Source organism: Anguilla anguilla, chromosome 1, assembly GCF_013347855.1.
Source record: "Anguilla anguilla isolate fAngAng1 chromosome 1, fAngAng1.pri, whole genome shotgun sequence".
NCBI classification, from domain to species: Eukaryota; Metazoa; Chordata; class Actinopteri; order Anguilliformes; family Anguillidae; genus Anguilla; species Anguilla anguilla.
Window position 1 is genome coordinate 26,768,586 of NC_049201.1, and position 18,742 is coordinate 26,787,327.

Sequence of the window (18,742 nt, forward strand, 5' to 3'; positions counted from 1 at the left end):
AATGTTGTTTTTTTCGGTTAGCCTGCCAGCGACGGCAATAGAAAAACATTTAATTGCTCATATTGTTCTTGTGAACACATTATATGTTTTCTAAACCTGATGAACACACACACACAGCACACACACTCACACAAACCAACACGGTTACAGACACACATTTACCAGCTGTGATGGCGCACTCCTGTTCTCTTGGAAGAGATCTGTAGAGGCCCAGCCTTTGATATGGTAACCAGGCCACATGTCTGTTTATAGGGTGGCAGAGGGAGTAGGGTCGAGAGGGGACCATATGTATACACATATAGGGGGAGGGATTATGGGAGGAGACATATTCTACTGTACTGTTGTGCTTTCATTGGGGTTAATAGTACCCACTCTCGCTGTCACACTGTAGTGGCTCTCGCTCTCTCTCTCTCTTGCTCTCTCTCTCTTTCTCTCTCACACACACACACACACAATGGCATGCATTTTATAGATGCTATCTAGTATTGTACTGTACAACCTATAAAATGCAATTCCTTGTATATTGTTTGTTTTACAGCATTTACAATGTAGCTCAGTGATTACGAGTAGGCTATTACAAGGTACAAGCTATCCTGCAGCAGACACACACACACACACACTCACTCACTCACACACATCTGCATGCCTGCATGCATGGACACACAGATGGACACACATACACACATACACACACACACAAACACATACATACACACATGTGCACACACACATGCACAGACACACACACACACACACACACACACGCACACACGCGCACACACACACAGCTAGTGAGCACCGCATACACAGTAGAGTTTTTTCTGCCCCATTACCTGCAGAGGCTACATCAACACCGGGCTGATTACTCTGACCTTTACCTTCTTTGGAGAGTCACCTGGTCCACATAACTGCAACTCCATCTGCAAATGCCAACTGCGTGTGGCAATGTAACCTGCCGGTGCACAACAGATCTGGCCACTGGCAAGAACACGCTGTGCAGTTCTTTAGGGCCACAACCATCCCCGGGCCCCACAATTCAAGTTTTTATTTATTTATTTATTTATTTATTTATCTATCTATTTATTTATTTATGTTGGAACACTTTGGGACTGCAACAACATTCTTGTCTAGGGCCACCAAAACCCTTGGGCCTGTTCTGGTACACAAACTGTTGAAGTGAGGAGCTCTGAGCATTTCAGAGGGAAAGGCACTCTACGAGGAAGACCAATTACATTACGTCACCTTACATTACATTACAGGCATTTACAGTAGCATATGTTCTTATTCAGAGTGACGTACACAACTTTTTTACATAGCATTTTTACATTGCATCCACTTATACAGCAGCATATATGCTGAAGCGATGCAGGTTGAGCACCTTGCTCAAGGGTACAACGACAGTGTTCCTATCTGGGAATAGAACCTGTGACCTTTAGGTCGCCCACGTCGACAACGTGTGATTCCAGACTTAAATCCTTAACCCCTTTGACCTTCCATACTAGGAAAGGAGGCAAGGAAAGGAAACAAGGAGGTACGAAAATTGGCTGGGAAAGAACTATGAGGGAAATACAGACTCAACATCAGGAAAGGGACACAGAGGGGATACAAGGACACACGGCCACATGCAAGGGGACACGCAGGGCGGCGGTTAGCCCTCTGATTGTGAAATAATGACCGAAAATCACATTAAAAAGAAAGATCACTGGGGTTCAGGAACAGAAGGCTAAGGGGCCTGTGTGGCAGTTAGCAGAGCGTGGGAAATCTGAATGATGTCTAATTAAATCACCATGTCAGCTTGAGCCTGAATATAAATGTCTCTAACAACGGCTGAATGTTTTCGGTCCTTTGGCCCAGTTGGTCATTCCAATGAGAGAATGGGCTGTAAAAAACACAAGGGGGCAACAGGTCACATCAGAACACCTTCACAGATGACTGGTATATAAACTATATTTAGCCTATTGACTGGCATTTATCCACTGGTATACACCCCATTGATTGGTCTGTAGGCTACTCTCTTGATTGGTAGCTTAGGCTATATATCTACTGGTATATACCTACTATTTATCTATCTTATTGACTAGTGTCTGTTGGCGGTACCCTGTTCACTGACATTAGTTGCCAGTGACCCAACTGACTGATGCCATTTACTAGAACTGCTTTGCTACTGACTGCTATTACTGGCTGCTATCCGTACAATTTGCCGGAATTTTCCATAGCATAAATCTCAGTTTACTGCTTTTAAAAATTCATTTAACACGTAGGCTACTATTGGTACCACACTGAAGGATTAATTGTGCGGTAGCCTACATTTCTGGAACAGGCTCATTTGTGTTCGTTGTCATTTTTGACTCATATTCTCTGCTCTCAGAAGATGGCCTGCGCGCCCCCCCTCCCCTTCCTCTCGCTGCTTGTAGGCTATATCCGGATATAACTCTTACGTTTTCAATTTGCCTTTCAGTTAAAATTTTGGACATCTGCTTATGAGTTATTCCCTCCCGGGACTTCTTTTGACGCTATGAATGTTTAATAAGGCTCACCATCAAAAACCAATCTTTAAAAATAATAGTGGTACACGACTTAAAATTAGCACGTTTTAAAATAGCGGTTAAACCACAGAGTACTTTAACGACAGTTTTGCATGTATTTATTTTTGTTATATAAATGCACAAATCAAATAATACATTTTAATGTTTCGCTTGACCAGCCAATCCCGAGTCGTGGCACAGTGCGATTTTGATATACTTTTATACAGTTAGATTTAAAAAGCCACGTAAACTCTGCAGCGCAGAAAATCACATACCTCACTGTGCGCGAGTCCGCATGAAGCTGTTGCATCGGGAGCACAGAGGGAGGGAAAGCGGGCAGCTGACGGTCTCTCTACATAAGCAAATTGGCAATAAATTATTCTCTCTGCTGGGAGGGTGGAGGGAGAATAATCGAGAGAGAGAGAGAGAGAGAGAGAGAGAGAGAGAGAGAATCCGGGAAAGAAGAAAATACAAAGGAAACGTGAATTGGACTGGCAAAGCCAGCCCGCAAAAGGGTTGCATGCCATATCTCTCGATGGCTGTCACGATTTCGTCTCCTATCAGCTAGAAGCACCCAACCACAATACTGAATCGCTTCTCACATCTGTGCGCATCAAAACGGATTAAATCACCACCTAGCGCCTGTGTCCGGATATAGGGGATCAGCACTCTGGACAACGACCAGCGGTAAGATAGGGGTGCTTTTTAGTAAAGTCATTTGCAAGGGAATAGTTTAATCATTGCGCTATTGTAGAGGCAAGTAATCTATTTTAGTAGTTCGACCAACATAACAAAATGAATTTTAATCAGTAAATAAAGTACTGCTATGAAATGAGCAAAGTTTGCGTTAGTAAATTACAGAAAGACCATGTAGGCTATGCACTAATGTAAGCGTATCGTAGGGTATGTGGTAATTCTCGGTTGGGAGTCTGTGTTCTAGTTTTAGCTGCGCTGCAGTGCTTCCATTTGCCTCTCGTTGCGATTCCAAGTTATAGTGGAATATTCATTCCAGAGTAACGCTGGCTGGTATGTATCGGCACTGGTTTCAATTAATATGTAAGCTATACATATATTTTGGTTTCCAGTGGTTGTTTGAATGTAGGCGTACCAATGTATTTGTATGTGCATGTAACCCCAGCCGATGAAAGTGATGGAAAGTTCACATACTGAGACGCGTGGGTTAAGGTGTTTGCGTGGAGAAAATCAACCCAGTATATTTCAGTCAACCATTAATCTTGGTGTCAGCGCGTGTCAAGTCAGCAGCGGAGCTCGTGGCCGAAACGGCACACATATCAGAGCCAGTCAGCGACAAGTTAAGGCTTCCTGCATTGGCCACGAGCCCGCGATCCCTTTCAAGCCCGCTTTATAAATACTGCAGGGGGCTTCGCGCTAAAAGCAGAGAGTCACAGTCGTCTGTGAGTAATAATTTGTTGGAATTAAAATAAGGGAGCTGGCATCCATTGCATTTAACCGGCGTGCTGCTCCTCACTCTGTCCACGTCCACTTTATTCGATGGTTTCTGAAACTGCGTTTTACAGTTCTGAGTATATAAATGTTTCATCCAATATCGTTCTCCACTCTATACTTTGTGATACAAAAGCATTATGAGGATTTACTGCCACTTCAATGAAATTGGTTAATTGTGTTCTAAAATATATGCGGTAATTTCTCTAAACGTTTTGCAAAAGATAAATAATGCCTTAATAGTGTTTTAGCTCATTAGATTTTTCATTTACCTTTTGTTGACGTGTCAGTGGGATACGGAGATACTCTTATTGCATGAAGAAGCGGAGGTGCCTCTTAAAATATGACAATGGATCTCTGTCACTTAGTGTACCCTCAGGGATTGGCTACAAATCAGGTGTTTAGTTCAGATTGCCGACTGTTCCGCCGTGAGTGATGTGCTAATTGTATCATAAGTACAGTTTTAATAACCTTACTCAATTTGTTCCCAATTAAACCACAGCATGCCACACTCACATTTCTATCCGAAGAGTTAATAAATGTTCCTTCTTAAGTGCCTTTTCAGGGACAATGAAGAGCAAGCTTTTATTTGCTGTGAGTGGTTTGACAATTTAAGGGGCAGAGGTGACTTCATGTAAAATCAGTGGCTTCCAGATGAATACAGGGCCATGTCTAAGCACAATGATACCATCCTGAACAGTGATCTAAAACTGGTGGTGGAAGTATTGCTTATGTGAAGCCTGGCTCAACCAGTGACTGGACAAAGCCAGCGACATTGGTTATTAAAAAGAGAACCTTTGGCTTTTCCTTGATGCATGTTAAGACTACCTTTGATAATCACTATAACTTTAATTCCCAGCACAGGCTTACTGAATCTTCAAGTCAGTTGAATATAATCTTTGGACAAGGCAGAATCTGAAACATTGAGAAATTTCTCTATTCACATGATCCTTGTTCATTATTTTCAAGCATAAATTCAGTTAACGACAAACTGATTATGACACATAAGAATCCAAATAATGGAAGATATGCTTAGACTCATTTTTTGTTAGTTAAATGCCAAACATAATGATGCCAATATTAAAGATGGTCCTCATTAGCATATGTCGCTGTATATTTGCATGAAATCAAATGTAGCATAAGAACTGGGTGAGCACAGTTGTGTCCTGTTCTTTCACTACACTTGTCCAACTGATACTCAGATCTGCCTTGCATAGACAGTATTTCTCATGATACAAGTGCATGATAGCAGTGTTCTGGCTGATGCTGCAGAAAACAGTTAAGTTTGGCAAGGTACTGTATGGAATTGCAGCTGCCATGTTTCGCCTTCATGGTAAGTTTCTTTAACAGGTTTTCATTTGAGTCTATTACTCTAATAGCATCATTGCAGCAGACCAAATGAACGAATGAATGAAAACTCACAAAAAAATTAAAACAGCATATTCTCTCCCATCATGTCAGAAAAAAAGTGTTTAGTGTCCTGGCTGTCTACTGCAAGAATGTTGCTGGTTTGCTGACAGCTAACCATGGATTAGCATTAGCTAAGTGGCTAGCTAGCTACAAAACTGTTTTATTATACCTTCTACTTGTAACAAGAGGTACTTAAACAATTGAGGACAGCATTATTCCTAGCCGGCTAGCTAGCTAAATCTCACACAGGCGTTGCCTGCATCATATGACAAAATAACGTTAGCTCTGCTGCTCTAGCCTCCGGCATTCACCTGATCTGCATGCTCCTTTGGCTTTTCTGTCACAGTCAAAACAGAAAAGCAAGCAAGTCGAAATCTGCCAATCGATTAACATTGCTGCTGGGCGGCCCGAGACACAATACTCTATTCTGTGCGCGTTTTTTTTTGTTGTATCCGGGATAAGTTTAAACGAGCCACATAAATCCATCTGTTTGCCAGCTGGATATTAAAATTATGCGCAGTTTTTGCGAATCAATACCGAGGCCGCTCAACACAAAACCGAATTGAATGTCACGGCGGTTACACCTGCGTTTTTAAAATGCACCAGGCGCTCCGATTCTGTGTCTTTTTCATTTGGAAAAAAAATACCCTGTGTTAATATGACCTCTGTTGCAGAATGACTTCGAAAGCTCAGGTATTTGTTCTCTGTTGTTGAAGTATTGAAGCTTTTCATCATTAGCACAGTCCAACAGAAAATACATTTTCGCACGGATTTTTAGGGGCTGGATTTATATATGGCCTCACGTTGCCATACTTTAAGTCTCGCTGAAATGAGGCCATCGCGCTGAGGAAACGTTCAGGCAACGCTGAGGGAACCTCGAGACGTGCTCCTCTCTCTCTCGGGACTGAGGATAATGACCTGTGAGAGGTTGTGGATACCTGTGAATCTACATCATCATCTTTCACGAGAGGTTGCTGGGAAAACAATCTTGCCGAGACACAGCCCCGCGGCATGGATGCAACCCCTCGGCCCGGTGTCAGACTAGCGCTCAACGAGTGTCAACCGCGTCTGGCAGGCCCCGGGGACATCGCACAATTTGCTGCAGGTTTCGCCCGGAGAGGTGCGGGTTTCAGTTGTTGAGATTGTGCATGAGTCATCATGCACAGTCTCACCTTTTCCAATCAATGAGGCACTCGTAGTCCGCCAGCAACAGCTGCCCGTGTAGGGCACTCCTCCAACGCAGTCAACGCGCAGCTCTGGCGGCTGAAGTGGCATCCGGCAAGACTCACTTCGGGCGAGAGGACGCGACGGAAAAGAGGCCGCGGCGGTCGGGTCGGCTCGCGAATAAAGTCGGGCGTTGCGGATTCGGAGAAAAGGAAAAGAAAAATGTCGTGAGAAACGTCTTTTGCCTCAGCGGAATTTGTCAAAGAGCGTCAGGATTTGAGCAAAGATGCGCCGGCGCGACTCGCCGCCGCCTCCCTTTCGCTGTGATGCGAGGGCGCCGCGGGTTCGGGGCGTAAAACGCTTCAGGCTCAAGGGGAGGGGCCTTTCGGCTGTGCGCCGTTCCGCCTTCCGGCCCTGCGTGCTCACATGTCGCCCTGTTAGCATGGCGACGCCGACCCCAGGAAGTACACGGCACCCCAGCCAGCTAATTACCGCCACAGTGTAGCTGCGGACATCTGCCATGTCCATTGTGCGAAGCGAAGCGCTTGACTAGTTTACTGGAGAGAGGCCATTTGGCCCCTTGTTGCTTGGATATGTCTGCTGTGTCGCTGCCTGCTTTTCCCCTGTGCGATGTCACTTCTGGGATCCCACAGTCGTTTCGGTTTTTGGACAGACTGATGTATAGTATATCATTTGGTGTTTTAAGGACTGTGGACCATATAATCTTCGTAGTCTCTTTAAGGTGTTGTATGTTAAAATGGTTTCTGGACAGTGGAGTTCATTTATATCTCTGCAGGACATTTTATTCTGTGTACTAGCATGGTTGTGGTCATTGTTCCTGTGACAGGGAAGTGATTGGATTATTTTTACTGGCCATCATGGGTGGACCTGCAAAGTATAAAGCCAGGCAGTGCTCTTTGCCATGCCTAGCTTTCCCTGGAGAACATTGCAATAAGGCATTTAATCCCTTCAATAAACTACATACTTAATTGGAACCTCTCTAATTTGGCATATACTGAAATTTCTACATTATGTGATAAAAAAAAAATTAGGGATGGGAAAAAGTGATGATTGTAAGGGATAGCAACTGGAAGTTAGAACAAGGAAACACCTGTCCTATTTTCAGAATGGCTGTGACAAACAGGAAAGCATACAGAAAATATTATTCACCTGCAAAAAAAAGATTTTGCTGGATCTAGGCCACAGCAATGGGACTGTTTGTACACAATGTTCCAAATCCTCCTTTAAAAGCATTAGTAGGACCGAATAGGACATTATTTCAAATTTTTGGTAGTATTTTGGAAAAAAAATTGCATATAATGTATATAATATATTATATGTAGTAATATTCAGTCAAACAAAAATGTACAATAAAGTATGTTTGTTTATATAAATATGCGTATGTTTGTGTGTGTGCGCGCATGTACGTATGTGTGTGTGTGTGTGTGTGTGCATGTGTATGGGTGTGTGCGCGTGTGTGTGTGTGTAATATAAGGACTTAGTTCTGCTTGTGCTGCAGTAAATGTGCACATCAACACTGATGCTCCTCATGCAACGGATGCGGAGTGAACAGATTTATTTCCCTTGATCATCTTTGATCTGCTGGTAGCTCGGCCCACTGCAAGCGGAAACAAGCTCTGATTAATGCAGTGCAGACCAGGGTGGTGGTTGGGGGGGGGGGGGGGTGGGGTGGGGGGGGAAAGGAAAACACATTGATAAACAAACAAATACAGCAACCGTCCATACTTCCTCTCCGCACTTCGGGCCGGCGGTGTTTTTTTTTTTCCGACGTCCTCCCTGGAGCCGAGGCACTTCCTGCCCTGGTCTCGGGCCGCTGCTTGCCCCCCGATTCCTCAGCGCAGCCTGCCTTTAATATCGCCGCGAGCAAGCGCAACGCATTTCAACAGCTCCGGTTATTACAGCACGCCACGCTATTCCCACATGTGTGCGGCCATAGATGTGGCTGTGGAAAAATAGAGAGGGTCAGCGCGAGAAATGAAATGCGATGCAAAATGTGATTGCCTTTTTACCCCATAATATAGGCCGCTCATAATCACTGCTGTATTGATGAGGCTGTAAAACCAACAGCGTTCAAGGAAATACGTTTTATTGATGCATACCATTAAATACCTCGGACAAGCATTATTATGTTTGTGAGCTCGCGTGTGTGCTTATATGTGTGTGTGTGTGTGCATCTGCGTGTGTGTGTGTGCATGTGCATCTGCGTGTGTGTGTGTGTGCCTGTGTGTGCATGTGTGTGTGTGCGCGCGTGTGTGTGCATGTTTGCTCTCCAGGCCATACCCTTATGACACTACTGTTGTGGGTATTCAGATCACTAATGTATCCCTTTGTCTGATGCAAAATCAATATAAATACCACACACTGAATACAGCCAAACCAGGTCAGGAGAAATCTGTGTTGTAAAAAAGGCTCCTGTCCAGATGTGACAGCTAAAAAGCCACAGTGGGCCTGAATTATGGGAGGACTGGCTCTGCTACGCCGATGCCGTCTCCGCCTCGGTCTCACCACGTGGTGCCACGGAGACCCGCAATTTAGCGGTTGCCATGGTGAATCGTAAGATGCCATTTCAGAATCCTCGATGGAGGTGCGCGTTCGAAAACGAGCGGACGGGGGAACCCGCGGGCTCGTTCCGGGCGTGTCGTCGCGTGGCTTCGAGCGACCGCGCGGGACCCCCGGCGGCGCTGGGCAGTAGAGCAGGGGAATGCGGGTCCTCTCCTCTCCTGGCAGCGGGTAAGGAGGTGCAGAGGCAGGACGACATCAGCGCCTGGCTCCACGGAGTGGGCCGAATGCCAGGGACCGCCATGTCAGGGAAGCGGCGATCATGCACTCGCGGGAAATATCCCGCTCGCGATTTTTCCCTCCTTGAGACAGAGGATGCGAAAACGGGAGCAATAACAGGCCTGTAGGTCGTCCCACTGGTGGATGACTTTCGCCACTTAGGACCAAGGACCGCTCTCTCTCTTTCTCTCTCTTTCTTTCTCTCTCTGCCTCCCCCCCCTCTCTCTCTTTGCGTTCCGCGTAATTTTAAATTCCTGCTTTGTTAACCTAGCTCGTCTCCGTTTCCGAATTACCCCCGATTTGAAATGCCTGCCTGCCTGCTCACATCATCGTGATGCTGACCTTTCGTGCCAGGGGAGTGCGGGGAACGTGTGCTCTCTGTTGAAATGCATCCTTTCAGCCGCCTCCTCCTTTTCACGCGGCAGTCTACCAGCCGAGAAGCCCGGTCATTATGTCTGAATGCCCGTCGCTAATACGGCGAGGCAGTGACAATACTGGCCATCGAAACGCTCCGCGTGTGGTTAACTGCACAGCTGTACAAGTATTTAACAGGTATTTTCCCTCACCTGTTTCCAAGGACATCCCTTCTATGTTGATTTCAAATAGACGGCTAAAATGGTTTCCGTGCAGTGAATTTACAATGGAAAAGTCTGCTTATGTAACATAAGTATGTATACAGAACTAAGTCCATAAGAAGCAAAAGGTTAGAGGCAAGCAATGTGACTTGCTCTGAAAGACTGGTGAACAGAAGTAAAGATTAAAGAAAGAAACATGAGACAGTTTCTGTCAGCTTTTTCAGTTACAAAGTTAAAGTAACAGACATGTGCAGTCATTTACATCTTTAAACTAAAAGAACAACGAAAGAATGTATATTTTAATTCAGTACAGTATGAACAAACATGTTGTTTTAATGCCATAAGACAATGGTGAAATCAGTACCTGTACACGCAAACCCTGCACAATGGCTACCAAACATATATGATAGATATACACTCACTGGCCACTTCATTAGGTGACAGGAGTTGCACCTGGTGTGGTCTTCTGCTGCTGTAGCCCATCTGCTTCAAGGTTTGACGTGTTGTGCGTTCAGAGATGTTCTTCTGCATACCTCGGTTGTAACAAGTGGTTATTTGACTTACTGTTGCCTTTCTATCAGCTCGAACCAGTCTGGCCATTCTCCTCTGACCTCTGCCATCAACAAGGCATTTTCGCCCAGAGAACTGCCGCTCACTGGATATTTTCTCTTTTTCTGACCATTCTCTGTAAACCCTAGAGATGGTTGTGCGTGAAAATCCCAGTAGATCAGCAGTTTCTGAAATACTCAAACCGGCCTGTCTAGCACCAACAACCATGCCATGTTTAAAGTCACTTAAATCACCTTTCTTCCCCATTCTGATGCCTGGTTTGAACTTCAGCAGATAGTCTTGACCATGTCTACATGCCTAAATGCATTGAGTTGCTGCCACGTGATTGGCTGATTAGATATTTGTGTTAACGGGTGCAGTTTGCGGTTGAACAGGTGTACCTAATGAAGTGGCCGGTGAGTGTATAGTATATGTATTAGAAGATATTATATGTCTAATGTGTTCAAGTTTGTGTGTAATCTGTGTAATAGGGAAGCCAGTGCTTCTGACAAATAAAATGTCAACTATTTACAAAAGATACAATACAGACTTCCACTGGTATGTTCACAGTATTATATGGATTCTGAATGGAAACTATGCAAGAGCCAAAACGTACTGGCGTGTGGACATACCCCTCTGGGCAGAGAGGGATAGAGGAAGACAGGAAGAGAGAAAGAGAAAGAGAGAGAGAACAAGAACAAAGTATGAGCTATTCAGGATTGCTGCCTGAGGGGAGGAGGTATGCAAGCATGGCAGAGAGTGTGAAGGCCATTGTACCGGTGCGGTTGTGTGTCAGTGCAGATTTTCAGTTGGCAGCCTGACAACCAAGGCTGGCTACTGGGAGAAAGGTGTGTGGTATTCATACCAAAGGGAGGGTCATTGCTGCTAGGTCCATTTTAGCCGCACTTGGCTACTCCGATTACTCCATCTGAATGATCAATTTAACAGATTTTTCTGTTTCTTGGTTGTGCAGGCTACTTATGATAGGAAGTGAGTCTTCAATAACCCCAAAAATGATTCATTCATGATTATTAATCACCGTAAGTCCTCCATTCATTTATTTAATTCATTCCCTCATGCATTGTTCAAGTGAAAAGAAAGATGAAAGATGAGGTAGTTCCTGGTAAATACCCAAACAACTTTATCCCCACAGGGGACACTTGGGTGCAACTGACAAGAGTGACTGTCATTGCCTCATTGATCTGAGCCAATCGTTGCACATTACTATGAAGCAAAAAAAGCTTTTTGATTCCTTCAGATGGGTCATTGATTGACAGCCACATCCATTATGGAGTTCGTGAAGCCTCGTGCTCAAATCGCTATTGGTGATGTGGGCGGGACTGCAGTTAAACGCACAGCACTCTCCCTTAATGCCCCCCTCGTCCCTCATGACTTGCTATGCGTACATGTAGTGATTAAGTAAGCTTCTTAGCATTCTCACACAGACAAGGCTATTTTCAGTAGTGTCACAAATGTGAGTACTTTGCATAAAGAGCAATAAACATAGGTCTTTAATCAGGACAGTTTTATGAAAAGACTTGTGTAAGTGATCAGGAGTTCTACATTTTATATGCTAAGACGGCAAAATGTGTCTTAAGGTTTCAGTTTTACAACTTGTTTATCGAGTTTGGCACGCTGAGATGATATTTTGAAAATTAGTCCAATCAATTGTACAACAAAACTGTAACAGCTCAGAATAAAAAATAATTATTAGGATGGTTATGATTTCGGTGGGGCAGTGTGTAGCACTGTTGCCTCACAGCAAGAATGTCTTGCGTTCAAATCCCAGCCAGGGCCTTTCTGTGTGGAGTTTGCATGTTCTCCCCGTGTCTGTGTGGGTTTCCACCGGGTACTCCCGTTTCCACCTATCTTATTTCATCCAAAGATCAGCAGGTAGGCTAATTGGAGATTCTAAATTGCCCATAGGGTGTGAATGCCCATAGTGTGTGAGTGAATAGTGAATGTGCCCTGCAAGGGATTGGCGTGTGTGGTAAGGTTTGTGTTCCTGCCTCTCGCCCAATTCAATTTTATTTGTATAGTGCTTTATACAGAGAAATTTCACAAAGACACTTCACAGAGTAGCAAGGCAATGCATGCTGGGATAGGCTCCGGCACCCCCCGTGACCCTGACCAGGGTGAGTGTGTAAAGATAATGGATGGATAGATGAATGGATTTCAGCCCACTGTCTGGAATGATGATCTAATGGCTCCATCATTTGATTCGTATCATTTTAGTGACATTCTTTTGGTTCTCTATACAGCTACAATGTGCATCTCTCACTACCTCATCTCTGTATGCTAGAAAAAATATCATCAACAGTAAAGGTGAAATATGATCCATTTCCTGGTTTCCTTAAAAAGAAGGTATTTCATCAACCGAAATGATAATCATCAGCGCAATTGATCTCTCTCTATTCGAACTGCGAAGTTTGGTGTGGGGTGTGTGAATTGTTTGCAGACAGTGTCTTTAAAATATTCTACCTATGATTTTCAGCAAAACTAGGCTCTTAAATAAGGGTCTTTCATCTCATTAACCTAAATGGCAATCATCAGTGTGCTTGGCCTACCTTCAAACGGGATGGTTTGGTACAGACTGTGTGAAATAGTAGCTGCCCAATCACTGTCTTCTCAACACTTCAGCCATAGTGAAAATCCAGTAAAGTTCCTGAATAATTGCCTTTTGTCTCATGCCTCATCAGAGCCTCTGTGAGCTGAACTTTGCACAGCAGAAAATACACTATAAAATAATCAATGGGCCTGAGCTGGAGATCTGTGGGTTACTGATGGAGGCCAGCAGGAAACGTTGTCATGACACGATGACTAACTGCGGGGAGGTCTCCCTCTCATTGTGCCCGTCAACATTACTTTCCATTTAGATTTACACTTTCACTCCATGCTCTGATTCGCCCCCTGCTTCCTAGGCCAGCCTCCTCCGAAGCCCCGCCCCTCCCTTTCCCCTCAGAGGGGATGTTCGGGCCGTTGTCTGGGAATAGAGCTATTTAAAGTTTAAATAACAGTAAATAGAGCTATTTACTGTTATTGTTGGGTAACCAATGGATCATGTTGTTGTTACTTAATTAGATTTCATGACCTAAAAAAATATTTATTACAGTTTTAACTTAAATGTACACAGAAAAACATCAGGGTACAAACAAAAATAAATAAATAAATAAATAAATAAATAAATAAACGTGGGTGATGACTAAAATAAATGACTTCCACACTGCTGCCCAGCCTGTACAGCCTCATATTTCATCTACATTTTGGCATTTCACAAACAGTCTTACCACAGATTACATTATTACATACATTTATTCAGCTGGTTATTTTCAGCGATGCAGTTCACGTTAAGTACCTCGCTGAGGGGTACAATGTCACCCCCCAGCTGAGATTCACGCCTCACCGTTAGTTTCTCCAAAATCAGGATACCTCAAAAATAAAAAAAGCCAAGCGGAATTGCTTTACCGCTTTTTATCGATTTTTTTGGTTTAAATTATTTATAGGTCTTTTTTTTATTTTTGCTTTCTTAGCAGACACTTCCGCACAGCTTACATTTTTACAAAAGGTGCATTCAACATGGTTGATTATTCAATGTAATCTGGTGAGAAACTTTCTTAAATCAAACGGCCAGGCAGGCTTTCTGGGGAAATATCAACAAATATTTTTGAAATAAGCCCGCAGAAAAGCACTTGGCTGCTCACATCAAACACAAACCAGCTCAATGGCTATTAAGACTCGCTTAGGAACCACTGGCACGTCCAATAAAACTCTTTTCTCCAGTGCCAAATGGAGAAGCACATCTCTGACTGATGGCAAATGGTTTTTCTGTGGGTGCCTGGAGAGTCGCTAGAATGCGGTTATACTTGGATTAACCCCCCAAAACCCAAGATGGCTTAAGCCTCCCGTAAGCCAACTGCATACTGCTGCTGGTTTTCCCTTCTTAGTCAGCTGCTGACATAGCCCAGGTTCAAACCCGTGACCACAAAGCTCTTATGGAAACGGCTTGTTATATTCCACCTCTCCATTTTACTTGCACTTGTTTGCGGTCCAGGCCGGTCTTGCACGACATTGAAATGTGGAGGGGCGTGCTTACAATGTCACATGGTTGAAACGCACCAATGGGGCTCAACCTTTACTGACTGAGCCTCGTTGGTTCCCTGTGTCCTCTGTGCATCTGCAGAGACATGTCACCAGACAGTCTTCTCCACTGGGAAGAGAGGAGATATCTCCTAGCAGACAGGCAGCGAGAGCAGTCTCACGCAGAGATAAAGTCACTCCCGGACATCAGTAGACAAAAAACCCACTACCTGTCCTGTTTTTGCTTCCGGTGACAGACAGGGGCAAACCTACCACAGAGCCACAGAGTTTCATCTCTAGAGAGAGAGGAACTGAAAGCCAGAGGCCTTAAACTCCATTGGCTAAGCCTGCAGGCTAATTCCATAAATTGATTTTTGGTCGGGTCGCCCTCCCCCCCCCCCCTGTGGTGGAGGCTCACAGATGTATTCTGAGGATCTGTTGTGGTTTGGCCCCGCTTCCCTCCTCCAGCTGGCCCAGGGATTGAAGGCCATGAATCAACTCCTGAATACAGAACGCAGGGGCTTTTAATTATCTGTAGTGTTTTTATTTATTTAAGCTTAATTTAATCAGGTTCCATAGAGACTAAAATATCTTTTTTTGAGAGTGCAGTAAAGCACAGAACTTTCACAATCGCTACAGTTCTTTTTCTTCCCAATATGAAATGCCCAGTTGTATACTGTATGTACATCAGCACGTATCACTGCAACCTCCACTACCGATTCAGGACAGCATAGAGAAGCATGTGGTCTCCCCCGAAGCACTTGATGTTGCTGCTGCTGCTGCTTGTCACCCTATTTTATAAGGCAGGCGCACACAGGCATGGCACGTGAGTAAGTGGAAGGCAATTCAAGTGCAGCTTAGCAGCAAAAATGGACTGAAGCCTTCCATTCCTAGCAATGCCAGAGTCCATTTTATGCTACTCTGCAGGGCTTATGGCTAGAACTACCGGGTCTGGATTCAATACCAGATCACAGGGCCCACCCGTGCACTCTAAAAGCGCCTTAACAGGATGAGCCACCAAACATCATGCGATTGTTGATTTCTAAGATAATTGTGGTTATTAAAAATTTTTTAGGAACGGCATGTGATATGGAAACAATTGCCGATTTATAAATTCATGTATAGTTCTAAAATGAAGTATATTGAGTCATTTGGCATATCTGAGTCTGTGTACCAGGATCGCATCTGAATATCACAGATAATGCAGAGTACACATAAGTTTTTTTTTTCTTTTTCCTTAAGTTGTGGGGGGTTTTACATTTTATATGCTAACATGGCAAAACGTGTACAGCTTACAAACCACAACACAGTTTGGGGCATCGATATCAAGTTTTGAAAAATGAGTTCAAGCAATTGTAAAACAAAACTTTACTACTTTACTTTTCTGCCCACCCTACCTGGAATGAGCATCAAATTGCACTTGGTTTCTATCTTTTCAGTGACAACAGTTTGTTCACTTTGTTGTACGTCGCTCTGGATAAGAGCGTCTGCCAAATGCCTGTAATGTTCAGTATAAAGCAACAACGTGTCTGTCTCTACCTCTTCTCTGTAGGTTAGAAAAGACATCATCACCAGTAAAGGTCAGATATGATCCATTTCCTGTTCTTCTCAAAAAGAAGGTATTGACTTCATCAACCGAAATGATAATCATCAGCGCAATTTATCTCTCTCTATCTGAACTGTGGAGTTTGGTGTGGAGTGTGTGAATTGGTTGCAGACAGTGTCTTTAAAATATTCAACCAATGATTTTCAGCAAAACTAGACTCTTAAATAAGGGTCTTTCATCTCATTAACCTAAATGGCAACCATCAGTGTGCTTGGCCTACCTTCAAACGGGATGGTTTGGTACAGACTGTGTGAAATAGTAGCTGCCCAATCACTGTCTTCTCCACACTTCAGCCATAGTGAAAATCCAGTAAAGTTCCTGAATAATTGCCTTTTGTCTCATGCCTCATCAGAGCCTCTGTGAGCTGAACTTTGCACAGCAGAAAATACACTATAAAATAATCAATGGGCCTGAGCTGGAGATCTGTGGGTTACTGATGGAGGCCAGCAGGAAACGTTGTCATGACACGATGACTAACTGCGGGGAGGTCTCCCTCTCATTGTGCCCGTCAACATTACTTTCCATTTAGATTTACACTTTCACTCCATGCTCTGATTCGCCCCCTGCTTCTTAGGCCAGCCTCCTTCCAAAGCTCTGCCCCATTCTCACCTACATGTCCCTCCCTTTTGCCTCAAAGGGGATGTTCGGGAAAAGAGGACTGTTATTATTGGATAAACAGTGCATCATGTTCTCGTTACTTAATTCAACTTTATGTTTCATGACATTTTAAAAAATCACATTGTTTTGTAAGCCAGACTCACACAGATCTGAGTCAGTGGAAGACACATCATGTGTGACTCAACCCTTGGATTTGGGGGCCCCCATTCGCCCGGTGTAAAAACTGACTGAAACCCAGCCTCCCATCCCTGGCAGCGCTAGGGCCAGTTGTGTGTTACCCTGAAGGACTTCCAGCCAGAGTCTGCACTCTAGCTGGTCTGGATTCAATACCAGATCACAGGGCTCATCCATGCACTTGAACATTGCCTTAACAGGATGAGCCACCCAACAGCCACGTGACTGCTGATTCTTAAAATGTATAAATCTATGTGTTCTTCTAAAATGAATTATATTGTAATCATTTGGCATATTTCAGTCTGTATATCAGGGGTGTGTATGAAATTCACAGATAACAAAGTGTACAGGGATGTTTTTAAATCCTGAAGTTGATCAATGATATTTAGAACACTTCCCCTTTTTCATTCCCTGACAAGTTGTGGAAAGCCATTGCTTCTATAGAAAAAAAACAAGACCAGGTCAAAACCCAGTATATGGCTGGACCTAACACCTGTGATCAGGCCGACCAATGGTGTAACTTCATCACTCACTCAGTCACAGACATTCGCGTTTGTAGGGCTGGGCCCGCTGTTGCGGTCCAGCCAAAAACAGAAATTAAAATGAAGCACAAATTATCACACTTTCCAATGCTCCAACCTTTCCCTGATTAAAGCAGACTCAGCCTAGATGCATTGCTTCACCCTTCATGATCTGCATATTAATATACATTTCTTTGTTTGGACTTTCTGTTTTTGCAGCTACTTTAAATACCTCAACCTCTAATCTGCCCAACCATGTTTTCTGTTTGCTCAAATAGGTTCCGCATTACCTCTCAATTGCCATTTAGCTTATCTTTAACTATTGACACCAGGTTGGCCAGCGGAGGATGTATTCTCTTTCTGTAGCAAGCTTCCTCCCCGGATAATCTTGTCTTTGTAAAAATCACTGCAGAAACAAAATGGAATTGAATTGAATAGAATAATGATAAAACCTGGAAGTACGCATTTAGCTGTATAACTGCATGTTTGGCCATCTAAAGTCAGTTAATTTTGAAGGAACAGCGTAATGAAAAGAAACCAATTATAAGTACTTACAAGAGATTGATATACAATGTAGCGGCGCACAATGGCGAATCATTTCGAACATTTTGTTAGCTTTAAAAAATAAATGATCTGTTATACGTCATAATCACAGGTTTGCAAGCCCAACAATTGCAATGACGATGCATGTTAGGCTTGAAAACTGGCATTTTCTCGTGGTTTAAGCCATACCCACGTCTGTTTAGACGCAGAAACTGATTCTTTCAGTAGTTGAACAGATACAGATATAAATAGTGCTGTCTGTATACATATACATTTGAGGTAACTTTTCCATCTTCGTTTACCTCAATAGCATATTCTAAGGCCAGGTGGAATGTGGTAAATCCTTAAGTCAGTCAGTATATAGTTATTTTCAGTGGACTCAGTGGGACTCTATTTAATTAATTCCCCATATGAAAACGTTTTGTACAGAGATAATATGACATACTGTAATTGCAAATTAAAAAAAAATGCATTGTGTATTCGTGCGTAATAGTTTCTGAGGGTATGGATCAATGTATGGATGGCTTGTGTATTTTGTACACAATGAGAACATTTGTGTGTTTACAACCAAGAACACAATATTTTATGTTTCTATTTACGGTGCAAATAAATAGTCAAATGAATGATTGAATGAATGAATGAATGAATGAATGCAAGAATTTCATTTTGTTTCCAAATGTATGTCACGATGTTTAAATTATTAGTATAATTAGGTGG

General features: G+C 43.5%; 1 protein-coding gene across 2 annotated transcripts in view; it reads left to right on the plus strand.

The window, feature by feature from the left end:
* Positions 1-2,797: 2,797 nt before the first annotated feature.
* The window catches only part of tmem121aa (transmembrane protein 121Aa), a 47,288-nt gene continuing 31,343 nt past the window's right edge, over positions 2,798-18,742 (plus strand). The window contains exon 1 of one of the 2 annotated variants that reach the window (XM_035410747.1): positions 2,798-3,212. The gene's annotated coding sequence lies outside the window, so the exon portion shown is untranslated. Of the gene's footprint in view, positions 3,213-3,478; positions 3,552-18,742 lie in introns of those variants that run through there. The other variant, XM_035410756.1, reaches the window with a different exon arrangement.